Source organism: Neopsephotus bourkii, unplaced genomic scaffold (genome assembly GCF_033783945.1).
Source record: "Neopsephotus bourkii isolate Nb327-2 ecotype Australia unplaced genomic scaffold, CSIRO-AGI_Nbou_v1 NB_882, whole genome shotgun sequence".
Lineage (NCBI taxonomy): Eukaryota > Metazoa > Chordata > Aves > Psittaciformes > Psittacidae > Neopsephotus > Neopsephotus bourkii.
The window spans coordinates 2,790,373-2,812,676 of NW_026901376.1; the positions used below are offsets into that span (position 1 = coordinate 2,790,373).

Here is a 22,304-nt window from a genome sequence, read left to right on the forward strand (position 1 = left end):
ACATTGATTTATACTGTGTTATAGGGGAATTATGGTTCTGGTAGTAAAAGCAAATCCCACTTGTTGGCTCCAGATCTACTTCCTGTTGGAGACTGGATTGTAACAAAGGCATCATCTGCAGGTTGTAATTCTCCCCTCTCCCGCCTTTGGAGGCTGGGGAAGTTCAGTTGTTTGCTCTGAGATATCCTTCATGCCATGTTAGCGTGCATGGCTATCATTTGCAGAAATTGCTGACCTTAGCAGGCTGCAAGGCTTATGTGGATGAGTATTTCTTGAATTTCTGTTTTGTGGGGAAGTCAAAGACCTTTTACAAGTTTATCATTCATCAGCCTTACCTAATCACTGTAATGACAGCATTGCCAGTCATTAGGATATCTAGAAATGAAGCAGGAGGGTTCTCTTTCCTTGGAATACTACCTCTTCAAAACAGTGACAGAGCAAGAGAAATTGTCCATTTTTCTCTCTTGCAGAACTTATTTTCTGTTTCCTCTTATCTTTGTATGTGCTGGTTTTGGCTGGGATAGTTAATTTTTTTCACAGTAGCTGGTATGGGGCTACATTTTGGATTTGTGCTGAAACACTGTTGATAACACAGATGTTTTTGTCATTCTAGAGCAGTGCTTACACAGAGTCAAGGCCTTTTCTGCTCCTTGTCTCACCAGTGAGGAGGCTGGGGATGCACAAGAAGCTGGGAGGGAAAACAGCCAGGACAGCTGATCTCAACTGATCCTAGGGATATTCCTTACCCTATGATGTCATGCTCAGCATATAAAACTGGAGAAAGAAGGAAGAAGGGGATGTTTTCAATGATGGTGTTTGTCTTTCCCACTAGCTATTACTTGCTCTCATGAATATAGATTATAGGGATTGTGCTAACGCATTTTTTTCCCCCTTGCATTCAGAAATCCAGTCAGTGTTCTATGCAATTCCCTAATAGCATATATGGGTCAGACTGTATTCTGAGTTTGCATGATGAGCTCTGACTGAAGTCCCTAGGGACAAATAACCCAAATACAGGCCTGTATTCCTCTAGTAACTCTGTAATACACTGCTCATTATGTGATTACTTGAGCACCTACACTTTCATGTTAAACGTTATGCAAAATATAATTTACATGTGCTTCTGGTTGCTGTCTCAGGGAATATTTCCTTTGTAGGTGAATAAAGTCTTTTGTCTCTAGCTTGAGTAATGCAGTTGCAGTTTTTACATTGTTGAAACTTAGTGTTTTCTCCTCTACACTCCCCTTTGTATAGGCACTCTGCAGGTTCTCTGGTGAACAAGAATTGCACCCTGAAACCCAGAGTAAATGTCAAATCTTAATGTTAACTAGGTTCGAGCTGAATATTGAAACAAATACTGAGATGTCATTAAAAAATGCCCAAAGATTCTTTAATGGAAAGGAACTGAAAGGGTCTTTTATGCTGTGCAACATTTAACTGAGGTGGAGGCTCGAGCAGAATAGGTTTTTGCTCTTAGGCAGGTTGGATGTGCCATGCTTTAGATGTGTCTGCTGGAATCCCTTGCTGTGAGAAAGCTGGGTTGTCAGCAGCTGGCTGGCAGCCAATGGGGCCTTCTCTTCATGAGAAATGGGACACACATGCTCTGGGTTTGCTGAAACCAGGTAATTAATCAGAGGATGAAAGTGAGAAGGAAATAGAAGGGTATTCAGGTATGATCATCAGGTATCTTCCAAAATGGATTGTAATGGGAAGTGTCAGAATGTGCTGGCAGTAAAATCCAAAGATGAAGTGCATTCATTTAATCAATTAAGGTCAATTAGAGGAGTCAAAGGCACTGTATTGGTTGCAGCTAATGCAGAGTTTAAAGCATTTTATCATTAGCAATTAAAAACCTGGCTTGACTTCCTATTTCAAATCTGTCCTGCATTTGCAGTAAGCATTGTAAATAATACAGTAACAGTATGATGAGTTATTTATCACCCATCTTAGTCACTTGAGTAAAATTGTACCGTACTTAAACAGGAGCTTTTCTCTCTAATTCTAAATAGCCAATTTCCACCACCACTTTGTGAATTCCCTTCAAAACTGTTTCATAACAGTAGCTACCCATGATTTCTTTCAGTGAAGTGGAAAATGATCAGGATTATAAATATTTCCTGCTAAAAAAATTAATATTTTCTCAAATGCTGATCCTCACTTTAATGCTTCACAGAAGTATGGTATTTCTACATGTGTTTTGTTCATAGCTTGAGAAAAGTCTTAATGGAGATAGACTTATACAGCAACAAACTCCTTTTGCTATAATAGCTTGGTTGCTCAGAGAACTAGCTGAAGCTATCCTGACAAATGAATTTTTATGGGTGTGAGCTGTATTTCCCTTAGGGGTGTGTGGGGTCAAGTTGTACCAGCACATCCTTCCTAATGCGAGCCAGTCCTAGGCTTGGAGGAATGAGCTACACTGGGACAGACATTCTTCTGCTAGTTTAAGGGCAACCATACCAGGCAGTGGGTATTGTGAGCAATGTGTAGCTGTTGTGTGGATGGAGGCTCAAAGGATGCCTCAAAGCGAACATCTCTCAAAGGTCCCATTGAAGCATTTCCTATCTTTCTAGCCATATCAAATAAGAAAAGTTTGGCTCAGTCAGAAAGATGTTTTCAAATGACTCTTGGCTTTCAAACCCGGACTCCACCCTGCAAATATAAAATTGTACTGAATGCAGCTGAAAAAATATGGGTGGCTTCTCATCTAGAGTGAAGCTTTTCTTCATCTGCACAGGCAGAGCATTTCATGTAGATTTCTTCCTCTTGCGAGCTCCAAGAGACAAATATTTCTGGTCCTCAGTCCTGTTTGTTCCCAGCTCCCAAGGGGTCAAAGAGCTGGTTTTTTTTCCTGTGTGTTGGCTGGGGAGGACTGTTCAGTACATGGATTCCTGGAAGGATCACTCAGATGGATTCGTATAACCTGCTGCTTGATGTGCCACTTGAGGTGGAGCCATAGGCTCTGCTAGATAGATTGGACAGCAAAGGAAATAATAATTGTATGATCTTTACCCAAGAAGAAGAAAACAGTGATGCACACAAACATTTTTTTCTATGCTCTTTATGTACAGGTTTTTTACTTGCATGTTGTCTTCTTCCATTTGCTTTTTCCTTGAATCCTGATACTCTGAAGGCAGAAATCTGCTTTCCATTTTCACTCCTGAGTAACATAGGAGGAGCTTTATCCTGATTCAGTGAGTACAGTGAAAACAAGCCGTCAGCCACAGATTACTTTGTGACCAGAACTTCAACACTGGTTTCTTTTGTTTCGGTCTAGTGTTCAGATTTGAGCACTTAGTACTGCAGCCTGCTCAGAGGAAAGCTTGTTTCAGTTCAGGACCCAAACTAGAGAAATGTATATTCTGTCTTATACAGAGCAGCCTAGTCCCTGACAAATTGCAGACCATGACTGAGATTGCGAGAAACTATTCTTCAATTTTCTGCAAAAAATCCATAAAACTGAGCTTCCCCCACCCAGCCACACTGATAAAACACAATCCCACAAAAACTTGTAAATAAAACATAAGCCTGAGGCATTTTCAATGGCTTTGGGGGAAGGAAAAAACAATAGCAAACTATGTGGCAACCTACAGCAAAATCCCACATGGACAGCAGTGCATACTTGAGGCACAGTAAAAAATATCTACCCAAACCCCCAAGGTAGTTCAGGAGTACTGTGAAACCCCACTGCAGAACTGGTGTAACAATTGTAGATGGGCCTTTCTTCCGAAAGAGCATCTGAGATTCCTACTCATCTCCAAAAGTAAATGTAAGCTATCTGCTTCATGTTATAGCAAATACTTTTTGGTATCCTTGCTCACAATGAGAATCCTAGCACTTCTAGGATCCTGCTGCGAGCTACAGCTTGACCAAGTCAAGCCTTACACCCCAGTCTGCTGCAGAAAAGTTGCATTGAGAAAGGAAAGGAAGGAGGAAAATAAAGTGGGGCAGAGGCAGTGGTACTACAGCAACCCTGTGCTTGGGCAGTACATGCACATCTGCAAACAAAAAAAGAGCAAAATCTGCTTGTTCAGCTATAGATGTTCAGTTGATCATATCCCTGACAACAAGACAGAACTGCTTACAGGATATTCATTGAGTCAAGGACTGAATTCCACAAGAATCAAAATTGGAAAATTGTGCTGTTTAGTCTTTTATTATTGTTGTTGTTGAGGGAAAAGAGAAAAAGACAGACCAGAAAATTACACAGTATTGGGATGGTCTGTATCTGCAGTAGTAAAACAGAAAACTTCACTTCCCCTTTGGGGAATTTCAAATTATATTTTACAACTGTCAAAAAATGAAACTAATTCGTGCAGAAACCAAATGTCTTTACATCAAAAACAACTATTTTCTTCAGCATTTCTATTGCAAGGAATTTTTGAATGTTGGTTGTTGTGGTTTAAACCCAGACAGCCACACAGTTTCTACTCCCCTCTTTCTTTCCTTCTCCCCATTTCCCCGTTCCTGGACGGATGGGGAGGAGAATCAAAAGAATGTAACTCCCATGGGTTGAGATAAGAACAGTCCAGTAACTAAGGTATAACACAAATCACTACTGCTAGCACCAGTAATAATAATGATAAGAGAAATAACAAGGGAAGAGAAATAGGATACCACCTGCTGAAATGAGCCTGACTGAGAAGAGTGTGCCCTTCCAGGTAACTCCCAGTTACCTCCCCGGGCATGACGTGCTGTGGTATGGAATACCTCTTTGGTCAGTTTGGGTCAGGTGCCCTGTCTCTGCTTCCTTCCAGCCTCCCCTCCTCCATGGCACAGCATGAGACTCAGAAAGTCCTTGGTCAGAGTAAACATTACTCAGCAGCAAACTAAAACCATCGGTGTTATCAGCCTTGTTCCCAGGCTGAAAGTCAAAACCACAGCGCTGCACCAGCTACTAAGAGGGGGGAAAATTGACTGCTACTGCTGAACTCAGGACATTGGTGTTTTCTGATGTGGAGGAGAACTGCATCTGAACATATACTCCATGGAACAAAATGTCCAGTTGTGACCCAGGGCTCCAGTAAAATGCCCTTATAGATAAAGCTCCAGTGGTCTGGGCAGCAGCAAGGCTTTGGTGGATATGGCTTTAAGTCCTTTCCTTAACACAGACTTTCTTATGTTATATTCAAATGGTTCAGTCTTTCTGCACCTCATTTATCTATGTGGAATTGATCAGGCCTATGTAAGATCATAGAGCTCTAAATGAAAATCATGAGAGGATCTAAGGATTTTGGGTCAAGCTGAATTACCAGAGATAGCATTCTATAAAAAGTAGAGTGAATTCTCAGTTATGTGAAACAAGGCTGGACACAGGGGTTTTGGTGTTTTGTTTTTTTTTTCTGGGTGTAGGCATGTTTCAGCATGGAGAGGAAAAAAGACTCAATAGTTGGCTGGGCATCTTCACTGCAAAAAGTGGGGAAAGGGAAAATACAAGGCATTAAGAAAGGCCCATCTAAAACATACAGCAGAAAAGCCTGTCTTGCTGATTGGTATGAACATGTTTTCTCATTTTCCTCTTTCATTTCTATTAATAAAAATATGTAAGCATAGATGTGTCCTTCTACCATTCAAGAAGCATATAGAATAATCAGGATTATGTTTGCATACAAACATGGGAATTAAATGTTTCTGTTTCTGCAAGAGAGGAAAAGCAGACTGTACTGTAATGTCCTTTTCGTAATACCTGTTATGTGCCAATGTCGTGGGGTGTGTATGAGTGGATCTGTGGAACTTCCATCTCCCGGAGAGTTCTCAGAGTTTGTTCTGATTTACAGCTGGGCATTACTGGACCTTCTTATGGTCTCCAGGCCTACAACTACTCTCTGAAACTTTATCCTGCTGAAGTCAATGAGAATGTAGACTGCTGGCTTGCTGGAAATTACCTTTGTCTCTGAAATTGTATTTCTGAGTGTCTCAGGGTTCCTTTCAGGCAGCACCTTGGAAGGGGGAAGATGTGTACAGGAGTTGGCTACATCTGGGGCATCCATTATATCCCCCCAAGTATCACTGACAGTTACTGCAAAAGAGCCCATCATTCTCTCAATTCCTTTATTTCTCTTAAGTATCTTCATCAAAAAGAGTGTGTAAATTTGGGATCATTTAACCTTAAATTGTTTCCTCCAGTGGTGTTTCTTCACAGCAAATAGCTGGACCCAGTAAGATGGAGAAAATATTTAACCACATTATTCCAGATTTGATTACAACATGATCTATTCTGGGAACACAGACCATAATTTTAGTACATATTTATGAGGATGGCGAGGGGCCCAACATGACGTGAATCCCCAAAGCAGGGCAGCCCTCCAAGCTGGTTTATATTAACTCATGTGTAGTATGGAGAGGAATGGGGAGGTAAGAGCAGCTACCCATAGGAGTGAATGGATACACATGGGAAAGAGGTATTTTTCCACTACTGCTGCTGAGTCCGTTCTGGCTCGAGGCTACAGCTCAGTAGCCTTGTTTGTCTGGACACGTCCTCGTTTGGGTGTTTGAGGATGAGCAGCAGCACAGTGAGACCATTAGTGCTGGCAGGGCTGCCTGCCTGCAAAGCTTGCCTGTGGCAGCAGTGCATGCACCAACCCGTGGCTCGGGGGATGCGTGTCTGAGTCACTGCATGGGGATTTGTCTGATGCAGATTGCTTGGGCAGGCTGTGGGTGTGCTCTGTACCTTGGCTTGTTTATGTGCTGTACCTCAGCAGCTTGAGTTTGGTTTTAACGTTTTTTTCCTCTTAAAAATTCTATATAGAAATATAGCTGTTCCAGTTACAAAACCTCTTGTGCTCTCGAGCCTCCGATGTGGTGGCTGTGCCATAAAGCAGTAAGCTTAGCTGCTGGGCTGTGCTGTAATGCCACCACAAGGTCCAGTTCTTACTGTAGTCACACTCTCCTGAGTGCTGAGCACCGTGCACTACCTGGATGATATAATGAATCTCCTGATGTGAATCTGGCTGTTTAGGAGCAGTCTGTTTTTTTTCCAGTAGACTTTCTCCTGTCCTGTGATACTCTTCAAATTGCCAAGAGCCACAATCACTGCTGCATGCTCAGGTAGGGACAGACAAGTTCTCAACTGCCTCATCTCCCCAGCAATTGCTAGAGGGACCGTGGTCCCAGGGATCACCTAAGTGCCTGCAGTGAGAGCGCTCATCTGCATGATGCCTGAAACCAGCCTCTGGATCTTGTTTAGAGAAGCTGTTCTTCATGAGGACTGTGTTTTCTGAACACAATATTTAGAAAATCTGTGGCAAATTTAGGAAGAACATGGAGATGTTTGCCAGTATTTGTGAAATGTCACAATGTTCTAGGGCAGTTTTACAACTCCTTTCAGTGTTTTTATTGTGTTTCATAGTAAAAGCAGGATTACCTTATAAGTAGATGCCTACAACAAACAGAAAAGGACCAGTAAGAGGCACGGATAACACTCAAATCGCAAATAGGAAACAACATTTATTCTCAGAGCAATAACCAAGCAAGCAATAAAACAGGCACAAAGTTGCACCTAGTTTTATCAAATACTTACCCATTCTTTTAAAAGCAGCCTGAAGCAAACACTACCTGGGAATTCCCATGTGCCTGAATTAAGAGGTAACAGAGTTAAGTGTGGTGAAGATGTGGGAAACATCCTAAGGCCCAGTTGAGAAGAATAAACCACACATTACAGTTACCTGTCCTGGGATGTTCTGCTCTTTTCTTTACTACAGTATCCAGATTAAAACCTTTGCTTATAACCTGCAGCGCTGTGCATATATGATTGTGCTTTTGCTGATGTCTGTGGTAAGACTGCATTAATAAACTTTGGCTTCTCTCCATTGATATGATCTTCCAACCATTCACTTCTCTCTGAAAGACAGGGAAAAACAGGGTAACCTCATAGGCTAAAATGAACCTTCTCCAGCAGAAAGCCTAATGTAATTAGTATCTACTTGTGTCGATTATAGTGACGTTTTCCTGCCAATATTATGCTATGAATGGACCTAGGCAGCAGAGACGCTGAGCATGCCCTGGTGTCTTGGAGAGGAGAAAAGGTGTTCAGGATGTCTGTACTGATAGATGCAGCTTGCTATGTAGTCAGAGCAAGCAGAAATGGCTTTAAGGTAATGAAATGAACCACGATAATCACAGGGGTGGCACAAAGTACTTTTCAAGGACTTCGGCAAACAGCATGTCCAACATGGGCCTACTTATTGCTTGAGTCTGATAGCCTTGCCTTGTATGACAGCAAGGTACAATCCAGCCTGGGGCACTGTGTGGTGCTGGGCACCCTTCTCTGCTGTGACTGGGGCCCTCAGGGAAGTGCCCAGACCACTCAGCCATGCACACATTTCTCCATGGCACCTGAATGTCTTTCTGATCCTTCCCAGATCTTCACTCATGCTCCCAAACCCCACTGGAACCACTGGAGGAAGACGAGCCTCTGGGAAAGGCCTCCAACAGCGGCACAAATTATGCGAGGATTCAGACAAGTCCTAACCTGCCATTTTTCAAAGTGAAATGCAAGACCCGCTGCTTGCTGATTGCTTTTGCCCTGTAACAGCAGCTGAAGCGCGAACATCATTTGCCATGGATGACGACAAGGAGAGAAAAGAGAGGGATGGAAAAGGAGTGAGAAAAATGAAGTATTGAATTAAATTATGGAGGCAAACAAGCTTCTCCATAGACAATTTTGATGAACCTATTAATTTTGTGTGTAGTACTTAGAAATTATCATGATATATCCACTGTCTGTGCCAGAGCTAGAGAACTAATGATATTGGATACAGAGGAAGATGTAATTATCTCCCCTTTCTCAGCAGGGCTTGTGGCTACCACCAGAGCAGGACAACGTGAGGGCTTCCTGAATCTCATGGCAGTGGAGGAGGCCAAAAGGAGTCTGCAGTGGAATGCTTCAGGTTGGGATGCTCAGGGCTGCCTTCTGCAGGGAGGCTTGGAAAAATGGGGTTCTTTTTATGCAGCCCATCATGGACATTTCTCCTCTTTCCTTCAACTGAGCTAACCAACCAACCAATAGGCTCTTTAAGGCTATTCCTCATGAGGCTGAACCTGTAATTAGGTGGGGGTTTCCCACAGAGGTGACATATCTCCAAGCATTACCCAAACCTTGTGAAATTAACTTCTTCAGAAAACCTACAGAAGTAGGGAGAAGGGAAAAAATAATAACAAAACAAAGCATTCCAATGGATCCAAAGACCATGCCCTCTTTAAATGTTATGAAGTCAATAATTAAGCGAATTTGGAGTGTGAACTGTGTATCCACTTTAAATGGATTAATGATATGAGAACTCATACAAAATTGCTGTGTTGATTTTATGTTAATGGCTGTTTGAATATAAGCTGAACTATTAACCAAGGATAAGTGGAACTAATGTGCCAGCATTACTATAGAAGTATAATTGAAAGGATGGCCTGCAATTTGCAAAGGGCCTTGTTTCTCTGGAGTGGGTTGGGGAAACAAAGGCTCCTTTGGACAGATTGGAAGGATGTCAGTTAGGGCGGGAGGGCTGTAAATGGAGGGATGCTTAAAAGAAGCCTGAATGGCTTAAATAAAAGCTGAAAGAAGGGGAGTAATTCAGCTGTCATAGTGACATTAGAGTCACCCAACAGGGCAGGGTCTAGTTTGTCAGGATCACCAGCTTGCACTTTAAAACCTCTCAAGACATTCCTAAGATTGCTGTGCTTTATGTCAGTGACCAAGGTGTAAATATTCCCAAGGGCTTGAATATAAATTTGTGCTTAAAGCTGCATTTCACATGAGTAAACCTTTCCTTTTACTCCACCCTGTCCCAGTGGAACATGACCCCATGGCAGGGATGGGGAAGCTGCCTTAGAAGCACGGGGAAAGTTGTGCTGGTAGGAAGAGGCACAGTGAGTAGGAATGGCATGAAAATAAGCGGAAGGAAATGTAAGCTGTCTGTGTGTTTTTCCAAACAGCAAAGTTTGGCTGATCGTGGAATCCCCATTACTTGAATCATTTAAATATAAACAGATAAAAGCTCTAAAGAAAATACTACACAGTGCATTCCTGCTTTGGCAGGCAGTTGACTTAGGATGACCTAATAAATCTTTCCAGCTCTTGGGGACTATGGTTAAAATAAAGATAGGATTGAAACAACTGCCGAATGACCTTCTTTGTTCTCAGCCTTTGATTTTTTTCCCCCTTCCTTTCAGAGGCAGCATCCAAGGTGATGAGTGGGCAGCCAGTGTGCAGCCCACAAAGGCAGGAGCAGTTTGGGATACTCAGGGATTTTGAAACCTTGAGTTTCCCCTCACTTACGGCTCTTTTATGTGCTAGTGTAGTTCCTCTTGGTTTTTGTGAGTGGGGGTAAAGTCAGGGTCAAGGCTTTTGGTTCTGCTAATTTTACATAATGTTGTGATAATATCATGGCAGTTCTCCGGTAAATTGGCCTTGCAACTGCGTAAGTGTGGGTTTAAGGGAAGTGCTAGGTGGAAAAAGTGGATAGTTTTCTGCCAGATTAGTGGTCTGAGCTGACTCAGTGTCTCACAAGGGACAGGCTGTACAAAGTAGGGGCTGGAGCTTTGCTGGCAGGAGCAAGTGGTGAGGGAAGGAAGGGGAAGGAGCAGCCCTTGCAAAGGAAGTGGAATGCCCACATTTAGCAGTGTTAAACTGATGGGTCTGCTCAGGTGTGCCAGTAACTTCATGCTTCATCTGAGCTTTAGGGGTAAAGATGCTTCTTCTGTACACTGATTTTAGAGCTACTGCTAAAAACCACTCAAAGAAGAAGGTCTGCTCCTTGTAAAAGGGTGCATTCACCTCTGCCTCTCAAGGTCTGGCTTTAAAACAGTAGATTTAGCATGACCTGAAATTTTGAAATGAAGCTGCAAGTTCTCTGTTGCTCTTGTGTGATTGCTACTGATTTAAAAAGATACCAATGGGACCTGGTTGAGTGCCCAGATGTCTGTAAAAGCCGTTGATTCTACACTCTAATGAGGGTTAGATCAGGCTCTGTAGGTTTGCACATAAAACCAGCAATGCTTTGTCAAAAAATAAATCAGTGCTCAGAATTTATAGGCAGCATTATAAGCACAGAATTGGGTAGGTGGTTAAAAACGTCGTTGGTAATATAATGCTGCTGGTATTTAAAGAAAATGTAAATAAATCCTTAATGGTGCTTTTCATCCTTTTGAGGCTTGTCTGCCAGAACTACAAACAAACAAATAATAGCACCGTATAGATGTTTGGAAAATAAACTGCATGATTAACTAATTTCATCTAACTGATGGATAATGATAAACCGGTTTGTCTGTATTTTGTAGTTTATTACTATTGGTATGACTGTGTTTGAAGGTCAGAATTTTTATTCCTTTAACTTCATAAAAACTTCATACTTGGCAGAAATTAAAGGTTTTTTTTTATTACAGATTGCAGGAAATACCATTACTTATTGCTTAGAGTCATGAAAAATACAACATATCTTACAGTTTTGGGTGAAATTCTTTCATTATTAGTTGCGTCTGGCTATTAATACACCAAATCTTGCTGATTTTTTTTTTTTCACTCAGAGGTGCATTGCACATTCCCAGAATATTCAGTACACTTAGAAATCTCTATCTCTGTGTGCAAGTTTACATTTGCAAATTTACAAATGCAAATCTGCATACTTACATGTTCCATTTGCCAAAAACCTTCTTCCAATAATATTGTATATAATATCAAGCTATAGGACTTAGCTCTCCAGGTCTCTTTTTCCTCTGTGGGGCAAAGCTCAGTACAGCTGAGCATAATTCTCCATTTGTAGTGGGCTGAATCCTTCCTGAGTGCTGCATTTTGATACATTTACTTATCCTCTTTGAATATCACTTTGTTTCACTGTGACTCCAATCTAGTAATGGACATACCAGTAATCCATTTTGCACTTACAGAGTAATATACCACTTGACAGATGGAAAGATATGTGAGTAGCTATTCATAAAGGAGAAGAGGAATGACTGCAGGTCAGTAGCTGAAGTGGGAGCCTTCACCTGGGTGAGGAGCTTGGCAGGGTGAGATTGCCAGTAGAAAAGGTTGGGAAAAGCTTACCCTTGCAAGTCACAGAACTATATATCTTTTCACTGCCAGACATATGAGCAGCCCCTAATGAGGCTTACATTATTGCTGTTTAATATGCAAGTTGTTTTAAAGCAAGTGAAACTTGCAATGGTAATGAACACTTTAGCAAAACACATTTTTCTTCACTGGCCCATTACTATCCAGAGATAGTTAATATCTACTAAATGGTTTTTCTCTCAAATATACTGCCCAGATAAGTTGTTAATGCCTCCTGCTGTGCAAAAATCAAGTCAGGTCCTCTAAAAGTATGAGGTTGACTTTATAACCACAGTATCTGAAAGCAAAACACAAAACCTGGCAAAACCACTTGCTTTTATTGCCTACAAGGGATGCCCTGGTTGTGGTTTTGAGGTTTTCTCCAAAGTCATCAGAGCTAAACAGTTGTGTTGTGTTTTGTTTGTTCTGAAGGTTTTAAATTATCAGTTAATTAAATGCTTTCAGTAGGTAACACAAGCATGACAGGACTCATGTTGTGGCCACCAGCTCATGACCGTGCTACGGCTCAGCAAGGAAACATACACCCAGAGAATATTTTGCCACAGTGCTTTTGGGCAGAAACACTTCCTTTATGAGCAACGGTTCCCATTGCCTAACTGATGTTAAAGCAGCTCTTCTTAGAGAGAAAAAGCATCTTGTGCACAGCCTCCTGCCAACCCCTGAGAAACAGAAGCTTTGATGATCATATGTCTCTTCAGGGTCAAAACTGGTTGTCCATAGCAAAGCTGCCCTTTATAAGAGCTTGGCTGCTATATTAACAACATAGGGATTTTGGCCTATGAGTAGCATGGTTTGGTCACAGTAGACTTCAGCAAAACCCTTTCTGAATGCCTGAGAAGAGAATTAAAACCCTGCTGTTTATTTGCAAGCCTTTATGTTTTTGAAGAGCAGTGACACTGGCTATTGTGTGCACAGCCCCTGGCACCTGGAAAAGCAAAGGAGAATCCCAGCTTGGAAGCTGGGTAACTGCATTAATATGCAGTTAATTAATAACTGGGAACTGCTGCTCTGGGTTCAAAGCAGGCTAAATACAGACTCCTCTTTGCCCCAAGAGCAGTATTTCCTTGGTTCTGGTTCTAGTTGCAGTCCTGTGAAAACCGAAGGAAAAGCAGACTCAGCCATATGTATGGGAATCTGCTTTGCAGAAGGTGCCTTTGCTTTTTGCCAGCCCATCTCTTCTCATCGTGTAGGAAAAAGCTCAAAGAGGCTATCCTTCCTCCAGGAAGCTCTATGGAGGGGCATTTCCTTAAGGAGAACAAGTTTATATTCTCTTTCTCTTCTTTGTCTTTCCAGTTAGGACATAGCTCCTTCTCTTCTCCTTTCCAGCATCCAGTGATGGCCCTATTCCTCATCCAGTACCAACAAGCCCTTTACAGGCACCTCAAAAAAATGACCCAGGTTACTGTTCTGCCTCCAGTTACAGAGAGTTTGTACTCCGCATTTCCTTAATAACCTAGATGGAATAATATTAAGGGGCAGTTTAGTGAGAATGAAAAACAAATAGTGCTGCCAACTTCAATAGAAAAATATCTTGAGCCAGGGTTTCATGAATTACCAAGTAATCTTAAACATCACAGTTAAAATTACTAAATTGGCTTCTTTTTCTTTTGCGTTTTGATTTCTGGGTCTTTAGGGTACAGCCGTAAAGACTAGAAAATTGCTATTAATGAAAATTAAAAGAGAAGGTAGCTGGGTTTCTCATGTCATTGCACGCTTCTGGCAGCCAAAGCAGAAGAAAGCTGAAAAATCATAAGACTCGAGATAAAAATCATGTGAGTTGGCAACACTGTTCCAAGACTCCCTGAGAGATCCTGCACCTCCTTCAGAGAGCATAACTGCTGTTAAAATTACACCATTGCAAAATTAATCAGGGGAGAGGATCAGATGGAACAAATGGAAGGGAGTTTTGCAATGACTTAGATTTATGGCCAGAGGAGGCTGACTCATGCCTCGCTGCAGCTCTGTTGCACGTCCTGTCATGCTGCTTTGTTCAGGGCTCTGGACATGTCTGAGATAAAGGCATGTTGCATGTTATGACTTCCTTTGGAAAATCAGGAAAATCAGTGTTCCCTGGGTCAGGGAGATTAAAGAGTTTCTTATCAGGAGAGTGGCACAGCAGCACAGAGGTGAAACCTCTACATGATCACAGTGCAGGAAATCACTTTCTTCACTCAGTAAAGGCCAATTTTCATCTTCATCCAGCCTAGGTAATATTTCTGAAGTTAGTTAAACTCATATTTGTGACCTCTGAGTTATACTTAGTCTGTCAGACCTATTGATTTCCAACTAGAAATGCTTTATTGCAATATTTTAAGTATATTATAGCTGTTCAAATAGTACTTTCCTAGGCTCTGTTCTCCGTTTGATCTGTGAATGATTTACAAACTGCTTCTAGTTTCAGAGCTTACTGTTAGGTGCTGGACCATGTAGTTATTTGGAAATGTGTATGATTCAAGCAAATCATTGACAGCGCATGAAGTGTTCATGTACAAAGGGAGATATTCAAAAGCACAAAGGATATGTGAGTGGCAAATGAGCGTTGAAAGACCAGAAAAGCACAGTTTCCATGTCCTGTGTGTACTGTCTTCTAGGTGATTTGGTTATTTATTATTTGTGGAGTGTAACCAGCCACGTTATTTTTTTAGTTTGTAATTTGATGGTTGCAGTTGTCCCCCAACAGGAAAATAATGTAAAGGGAAGAACAGATGGCGAGTCAGACCCTTGCCTGCTGGGCAAAACCTACAGCTTGCTCCATGGGGTCCCAGGTTGATCTTTCTCATAATTACAACTGATGGTTTGACCATAAATGTGGAATGAGTTTTGACTGTCATCAGAAAAACTAAGGGGCTGTGAGCACCCTGTTCAAGGAGGAGGTAGTGTTTCCAAGCATTATAAGCATGTCAGTAGTAAAGGAGTTGAAATACAAACTAGGCTATTTGACAAATTGTCTTCTTAAAGTTGGTAGATGGGGGAAAATCTAGTGACTGTGCCTAAGGTTACTCCAGACTGATACCTCTATGTAATTTGCCAATCCTGAGACCTTCGTTTCATTTGGAGGAAGGTTGCTATGAAGTGTGCAGCTCTGACTGCGACTCTGCCTTGTGCTTGTTTAAATATACCTTAAGCAAATGTGTGGGGCAGAATGTTTCCTTTTTAAATTCTGAATATACTGCTAGAAAGATAAAGAAACTAAATGCCCAGAGTAGGAAGAAGGTAGACGGAGGACAACATGTTGGTACTTGTTAAGGAAGAGTTTGGAAACAGAGAGCAGCTAATTCTCCTTTCATTGATAGTGAACAATTCAGAAATAATTCCATTACAATCAGTAGAGCACTGAGAGGAAAACCGAGAAAAAAAATCTCTTAATACAAGGGAAAAAAAAAAAAAAAAAGGCATTTCTTGGCAGACTCATACCGGCTGTGGCCTGTAGGTTGCAGCAGAGTGTATGCTTTTCATTAGGAAACACCACTTCATCCTTTGTTTTCCCAAAGTGGAATTCCCCAGTGAGATAAATCAACCGGTATTTGGCTATATCACTAAGAAAGAAAAAAAAACCAGCCTTGATCTTGCTGGTGAAACAAAAGGATGTTGTTTCTTTCAGTTTTCACTACGTGGGTGTGAACTGTGTCAAGCAGTGCAGACCACGTGAGTCAGTGCCGCGTGGTCCAGCTGCACAGCGCCTTCCCATTATGATGGGAAAATGACGGGAAGGACTAAGATGTGCCGTAAGCAATGCTGGGAAAAACTGGTCCTCGAGGTCCCATCCTATTAGATTTCTTCATTTATCTTTTTTTCTAATATGCTTGGGATCCAAAATTTGCACAAATCCACATAGTTTTCTTTCAAGCTGATGTATCATGTAGCAATGAAAGTATGCAGAAAATGTGACACCACATATGGTGCTGCAGTGAGAAACTGCTCCACATTCATGTGATCCCATCATGTGCTACAGAAACGAAAAGCTTTAGCAGATGGCACTGATGTAGCTCTTTTTGGCTTCAAAGATAGGAATAAACGATGACTTTGTATGTCAAGTTCATTCACTTCATTGATTACTCACAAATTATTAAATTCAGGTAAGAAAAAAACACAAAACAGGATTTTATGGACATTTCAATGACAAAGTGTTCTGGTTCTCACCAGGAAATGCAGAGAGGAGTCCAGCTCTTTGTAAAGCTAGTCATAAACATACAAAAATATATGAATGGCAATGGAGACTATTGACTGAACAATCTCCTTTTTGGTGAGAAATATGTTTTATCAATATTTATGCTGATCTGCTTGAAATACTCAAGGCAGAATGGAAAGAACAGTCAAAACTCTGGAAAATTTAAAGCATGTTTTCAACTGGCTGAAAACCAAAAGTCATCATGCAATTTTTTAAAGAAAAAGCAGTGTCTGTTCCTTCAGAGATTCATTTCGGTTATGACCAGGAAGGACCATTAGATCATTTACTCTGACATTTTATTTAATGAAGGCCAGTTACCCCTGCATTTATCCTGAAAACTTATACTTAGTTAATTTTTTTCCAGAAAAGCAACTAGCATCTAGTTTCATTTGTAAACTGCCATTTCCTCAGTAATTTCTACAATTTTCTACTTTCCTTATTAAAGTGTGCTCTTAATTGTTTACTTGAAATAGTATGGCTTCACATCTCAGACCTTGCTTCTTGTTATGCTGTTCTCCTTAAATGAAAGGATCCTTTGATACCCACTATTTTCTTCTTTTGTATGTATAAACCCACTGCAATCAAGTCACCTTTCCATTGTCTTGCTGGTTAATTAAACTGATTGAATTCCATACATAATATGTAAAACATTTTGCTAAAGTATTTTAGCCTTTTCTACTCCAAAATTTAACACCCTTAAAAATTAAGTGCTAAACCATGATGGTTTTGCTGGTGCTGCATGCAGAGGTAAAAACCCACCCTGCAATTCTCTTCTTTTAGTGTAATCAAAGGTCATATTTGTTTGTGTGTTTTGTTTTCTTTTATTTTCCTAGAACAAGGCCTTGTATTCAACTGATTAACTCTTTCCCTTCTCACTGATTTCCGTATAGTCTTCCTTGCTGCAAGTACAGCCTACACTCTTCATTGATAGGAGTGAAAATTTGCATTTGGCTGGATTAAAATGATCTTAAGTGCCCAGAATTGCTAACTAATGCACATTGATCTCCACAATTAACCTCTTATTTTCTGGTGTTAATTCCTGCATGTCAGATTACTGAAGCTTTGCAACCATTGACTGTGGTTGGCATGCAACCATAACTTGCTACAAACAACCTCTCTTCTACAGATGTTTCACAATGTTTTTACAGCCAGCATGTTGTATTCTGCGGAGTTCTCTGACTCACTGAACTCTGTGTTGCATCTATGCAGTTATCTTTATCAATCAAACTTGTAATCTCATCAAAGAATAACATCAGATATATATGATGAGGCCTGTTTTCCATGAAACCAGGATTGCCAGTTTAAATTATATTGTTATGCTTTATTATTTCAATTAATTATCTTTTTTTATCAGTTTTTCATTGCCTTGCCTCACCTCCCATTGTTGCTGGCCAGCTGGCTCACACTTCAGCTCCATTTTTTACTTTTGGCACCACATTTGCTGTTGTCCAGTGTTCAGGAATTTCCTTTGTTTTAGCGTATTTATTAAAAACTAATTTCAACGGGCTAGGTCTTTGTGGCCCAGACACTTAACATCACTGGTATTCTCTGTGCCCTTCCTCTTCATTGGCAATAGCTTTCCTATTAAGTGTTGGGAAGGGGAGCTGCCATCACAGCATTGTGACACCCAGAAATTCCTCTGTCATGGCAACTTTTACATTAAATTGGCAGATATTATAAGCTTCGGGCTTTTCTGTTATGATTGAACAAATTCTATTTCTTATCATATGGATAATATCAGATGGTAGAAAGATTTCACATAAGACTTCAGGACAGATACGTGATGTGTGTATGCATTAGAAACACTAGACTCCAAAAGTCATCTCTTGTGAATAGATTTCTGTAGCTCTGTTGCAGTGAAAGAGACAGTGAATTACTTGAATCTGTCCTATATGCAACTTCAGGCTAGCATTACTTGAGAGAGCTAAAACTTCAGGAATCTCCCAATTATCCATGAAGAGTGACACACATTACTTCACCAGCACAGGCCATGAGACTGCATTCCTGGGGAGCAATATCAGTTTTGTGTGGGTTACAATGGAGACATGCATGGTGTGACGTTTCCATATGAGCAGTACTAAAAACAGCCTTAGGCACACTCAAAGTCTTCCAAATGGAACTCATGTTTAATTTGGTGTGTTATGGAAAACTCTGGCCAAGTTTTCTACTCAGATACATTTTCTTTCACTAGGGTGCTCTGCAAAATACAGCACTCTGTATTTCTTATCATTTATCTTTAGGAGAAAAAAAAGACAAGTTCCTATTAATTAAATACCTGTCTGTTATTCCCAGGGAGTCAGGGTTATATGCCATAAAATGTCTTTCTCGATTGTTGGATATTCAGATTCAGTGATCAAGCAGCCAGTTTAATGCAACACATACTCTAGTTTATATGGCTAAAGGAGAAGGAAAATCTCATGGTGAAAGAACACCATCGGGGTCCAACTTCCAGACACAGAATCCATCTATCTGCAGATTAATACATCTCTTTTTCCCTCTTGTAAGTGTAGATGACATTATGTTAAACTTGCGAATGGATCTTGCACACACCGTGTGATCAAAATCAGTTCTGTGAGTAAGAGTGAAGTATTTTGCCCAAGAGGCAGGTCATTTGGTACAGGTCTGAAAGATTCTGTTTCAGGAATAAGTAGCAGTCCCATTAGCAACACCTCCAGCCATATATATCACTGCTGACCATTGTTCTTGGAAGGCCTTTATAGAAAAACCTTATGTATAAGCAACAGATGCTCTCATTTGCAGTGTATTCATAGACTAGTTTTAAATCTGGCTAGCAAATACCAAAATCTTGGTTGAAAATTGGTGTAAGAAGCACTTACCAGAGATGCCTGCAAACACATCTCTCATCATCCACATTTGCATACCCAGAGGTTAGTTTAAATAATTAACAATAACGTCAAGTATGTCTTATTTATGCTACGGTTATTTTACTCATATGTCACTGAACCTAATTGTTTTCTCAGTGTTTAAAGATTCCTTCTACATATAGGGAGCCATAGAAATGTCTAACATTAGCTCAGGAGTAGCTGGAAGAAGCTACAGCTAAAGAGTGGCTGGGATGTACACAGCTGTTCTTATTTCCAGCTGTTTTTTGTATGTTCTCTGGGTGGAGCAAATATTGATAGCTGTTCCCTTATAAAATATGTAATAGTGTACTTCATGATCTAATGTATTTTCCAGTCCTAGGGCCTAGAGTCCGCTCAGCTCTCTGAATAGGCTTTCAGTGGCACCAGTACAGCTTTATCAAATTCTTAATGAACCAACGCAAGTGAGAGGTAACTTAGGGCCATTATCTTTGTAGGGTTGCATATGGTTCGGTGATGCTCTAACATTTGCCTCCTGAGTTCTCTCCCTGCTGCTTCACTTGCTTTCACTAGCTGTTTTCACCAGTCTTTGGAGATTTGTATGTGACAGCTCTGAGCCTCTTACACTGTCTGAGACTACTTGCCATTGAGTCACAGTCATTGTACTCACTTGCCTCCTTGGCAGGCTTCCCCAGGAAAGCTCCAGGCCCAAGGGCAGTTGATAATGCCTGATGACATTTTGTGGCACTCCTTCAGTCTTCTCAGTCTTGTCATATTTTCTGTGTTATGCATCATCAGTCACAGCCTCCTAATTGCAACTGGGTATTTAAGTTCATTGGCAAAGGTTGTTTGCTCATGGGTTAGTATATCCACTTCACGAGCCTCAGAGTGACAAGCAGAGCACAGTGGAGCTTTTTGTTATGGGAGAGTGCTGCAAATCTTTTCACAAGAGGCTGGTTTCCACACACAGGGTATAGGATGAATTTGCAACATGGGTAATGTGAGTGAACGCAGGAGCCAGGCTGCTGAAAATGCACCAAAAGTAAACCCAGAGGGAACTCAAGACCCATCTCTACCTTCTTAGGTTTGCATCTTTAGGTTGTGAAAAATATGGCTTCAAAAATAGGATCCAGCCATTCTGTCAGTAAGTTCTGTGTGCATTGCTCGTTTGTGTGTGTCAGCCACTTGAACAAACAAATACTGCTTTGCCTTTTCTGCAGAAAAGGAGATTGTACTGGCTTTTTCCTACTTTGGATATACTCCAAAAGGGCTAAAGCAATTTCAAAACCAGCACGGATGTGCCAAGTACTTATATATCTCACTAGTTTGATGTGGTTATGCTGGGGACTCCGGATACTTCACACCTACTGGATGTTTCTGGGAAATGTTGTTTCTACTCCCTCAGTTCCCTGTTTTTGCTCTTGTTTATGCTTGTGCTATTAGATCAAATGAGCCTAATGACTGAGGGATAGCCATGCTTCCCAGGGATTTGAGGACTTAAACGCTTGATAGCTATTAGCAGACATGCTTTGCTGTTGAATACATTGAAGCCTTTTGCTGCAGGGGATCATCCTAAAGGCTGTAAGAAAACAACAGCTCAGTATTTTGACAACATCAGCTCACAACTTTGTTTTAGCTAAAACAGTCTTTTTCTAATCCTAATGTAGGTCATGGCTGCAAGTTAATTTGTTCCATGTGCCATTATGATGTAGGATGCATTCAGAAAAGCAGGGTTCTCCCAGGGTGAGAAAAAATTATGTTTACTAAGCAGTTACAGTCTGTTTTATTTTTTTTTTTAACTCTCAGATTTCCCATGTGCTTTCCCATGCTTTGCTTTGACCTCCTCTCTCCTTCTCGTTTTCCTGCGTTAGCAGCTTGATTCCACATCGCTGGCGTAACCAGTTTAGTTCCCTGTGCTCTCCAGACCTCTGGGTGTGCAGGCAGAGAGCAGCCCCATCCCAGTCCCCATTAGGGCATGTGGCTTCTCTGCAGCTCCCTCTGACTGTACTTGAATTTGCAAGCTGGAGCAGGGACTGCACAATCACCCCCTGCCAGGCATTTTGAGGCTGGTGGATCTCAGCCTACATGGCAGGCTAATTTCCTGCTCTTCTGGATCCCCATGTCCTCTTTCACTTCAGTGGGAGCAAGGAGAAGTGGATGTCTCCTGTGGCTTCTGGGTTTGCCTGAACTTCACCCCACACACTGATGAGAAAAGAGCTTGTGTTCACTTTGTCTTGGCTGCATAGACACCAGATTTATCTCCTGTCTGCTCTGCAGCTGGAAGTGTAGCTGCAGGGTGGACTGGCATACCTTGGCACAGCTTTACCATAGGTGATTGGTAAACCTATATTCCTAAACCCAACTGGCAAACTGTCCTGAGCAGAGGGCATGGGATTTAAACACTGCATAAACTGAGACAGTGCCTTATTTCAATAAACCATCTATTTGGTAGTTTTTAAGGCTGTTTGCTTGGGGATGATAAACAGAGGGGTTTGCATACATCTTCCCCAGTGCTATCACAATGAATTTGCTCTGATATAATGTATGTGTGCAGAAGAATGAAAAACCTAATTAGTGTCACCTGAGATGAAAGCTCTGTAATCATGACTGCAATCTCAGAACAATTAATCATCCACCGACAATAAGTCACCAGATTCATTTTTCTATTTGTTTCCAAGTTCTTCTGCAGATTTAAAAGAACCATTAGAGCAAAGGAGATGATGCGGGCTTTAGGATCCCAGCTCAATACAGCTGACTTGTTAATCACAGTGGGAGCACAAGCACAGAAAACACCCAAGGTGGCTTAGCAGCTTTTGTCCCAGTCCCCTGCTGCCATCACTCAAAACTTCACCTATCATTTTACAAGCTGTCTGTGTGCCTGAAAAGGCTATTTCTGGCAACCTGAACTAAACTAGTTCAGCCGCTTTGAAGAATGCAAAGACTGGAGAAAGAATAACTTTCCCATACATACATATATATATATGTGTGTGTGTGTGTGTTGAACTTCTCACTATATAGGTTTTTCAATTTTATTTTAGAGTGGTTGTGCTAAAATGCCATGAGACAAAAGCATTCTAGTCTGAGTCCTCACTTTGGATAAAAACCCCTGAAAATGTAGAGAAACTGGTTGGGATATGACAAGCTGAAAGTTAAAAGCCTACTGCTTGGAGTGTCTTTTTCCTCTTCCAAACCAGCTCCATCGAGGTTGTGGATTGTCATAATGCTGGGTGCCTTATGAATGGCCAGTGCAGTA

At 41.2% G+C, this 22,304-nt stretch overlaps 1 long non-coding RNA gene across 1 annotated transcript in view; it reads left to right on the top strand.

Annotated features, from left to right (window-relative positions):
- The window catches only part of LOC133214313 (uncharacterized), a 41,503-nt gene extending 25,571 nt beyond the window's left edge, over nt 1–15,932 (top strand). Inside the window, exons 2-3 of the long non-coding RNA XR_009726092.1 lie at nt 8,790–8,888; nt 15,663–15,932. This is a non-coding gene — a long non-coding RNA (uncharacterized LOC133214313). The remainder of the gene's footprint in view (nt 1–8,789; nt 8,889–15,662) is intronic.
- Nucleotides 15,933–22,304: the final 6,372 nt, after the last annotated feature.